We start from the raw sequence: 1,392 nt of genomic DNA, 5'->3' as shown, positions 1-1,392 counted from the left end.
TATGGAACATAATAATTGGCCAAGAACATGTGGCAGGTAATTTACGTTAATAAATTTGACTACTTAGGAAAGTGGATAATACCTTAGAAATATATTACCAAATAAAACTAGGTCAAGTAGAAACAAAACTTCTAATAGATTTGTATTCATCAAAGCCATTAAACCAATAGTCAAGAACTTCCTACAGTAAAATACCATGTTTGTATGGGCTGGTGGGATCCACAAAACATTGAAAACATAAATCCAATTTGGTAAAAACATTTTTATATGTGAAACAACTAATTGTTGGTGTTAACAAAACGAACTCCACTGAGCCACCCTACAGCAGAAGAGAGAGGAAGAAATCATTAAGGAAGTCAGCACCTACATCAAGAAAATTGCTACAACCTTGACACGATAGCCTTTGTGCAAATTTCTGGTTGGAATGGTGACAACATACTGGAGCCATGTGCCACATGACTTGGTTCAAGGAATGGAAAGTCACCCAGAAACATGGCAATGCCAGTGGAACTATGCTGCTTGAAGCTCTGGATTCAAGCCTGTCACCAACTTGTCCATCTGGTAAACCCCTGCATCTGCCTTCCAGGATGGCTACCAAACTGGTGATATTGGTGCTGTCCTGGTGAGCCTAGTGGATACTGGTGTTCTCTAACCTGGCATGGTCAACTTTACAACTGAAGTAAAGTCTGTTGACATGAACATGAAACTCTGAGTAAGCTCTTCCTGGAGAAAATGTGAGTTTCATGTCAAGAATGTATCTGTCAAAGATGTTCGTCATGACAATGTGGCTAGTGACAGTAAAAATAACCCACCTATGGAAGCACTGGCTTCAGCACTCAGGTAATTATCCTGAACCATCCTGGCAAAATCAATGGTGGATACATATGTGTCACACATCTCATATTGCTTGCAAGCTTGTTAAGCTGAAAGAGAAGATTGATGGTTATTCTGGGAAAAATCTGGAAGATGGCCCTAAGTTTTTGAAATTTGGTAATTTTGCTATTGTTAATACGGTTCCTGGCAAGTCCATATATGTTAAGAGCCTCTCTGGCCATCTTCCTCTTGGCCCTTTTGCTATGGTTGTGATATGAGACAGACAGTTTCTATGGGCCGTCAAAGCAATGGACTAGAAGGCAGCTGGGGCTGGCAACGTCACCAAGTTACCCAGAAAGCTAGAAAGGCTAAATGAATATTATCCCCAATACCTGCAACCCAGTCTTAATCAGTGGTAGAAAAATGGTCTCAGAACTGTTTGTTTCAATTGACCACTTAAGTATAATCGTAAAAGATTGATTAATGATTGCAGTGCATTGTAAAACCTTCAGAAGGAAAGGAGAATGGTTTGTGGAACATTTGGTTTTTTGTGTGGCAGTTTTTAAGTTCTTATTTTTA

At 39.4% G+C, this 1,392-nt stretch overlaps 1 pseudogene; it reads left to right on the top strand.

Moving 5' to 3' along the window:
* Nucleotides 1-266: 266 nt before the first annotated feature.
* Nucleotides 267-1,091, top strand: LOC118622428 (annotated as a pseudogene).
* Nucleotides 1,092-1,392: the final 301 nt, after the last annotated feature.

This window comes from Molossus molossus, unplaced genomic scaffold, assembly GCF_014108415.1.
Source record: "Molossus molossus isolate mMolMol1 unplaced genomic scaffold, mMolMol1.p scaffold_m16_p_9, whole genome shotgun sequence".
NCBI lineage: Eukaryota > Metazoa > Chordata > Mammalia > Chiroptera > Molossidae > Molossus > Molossus molossus.
This window is presented reverse-complemented; position numbering and strand designations above follow the sequence as displayed.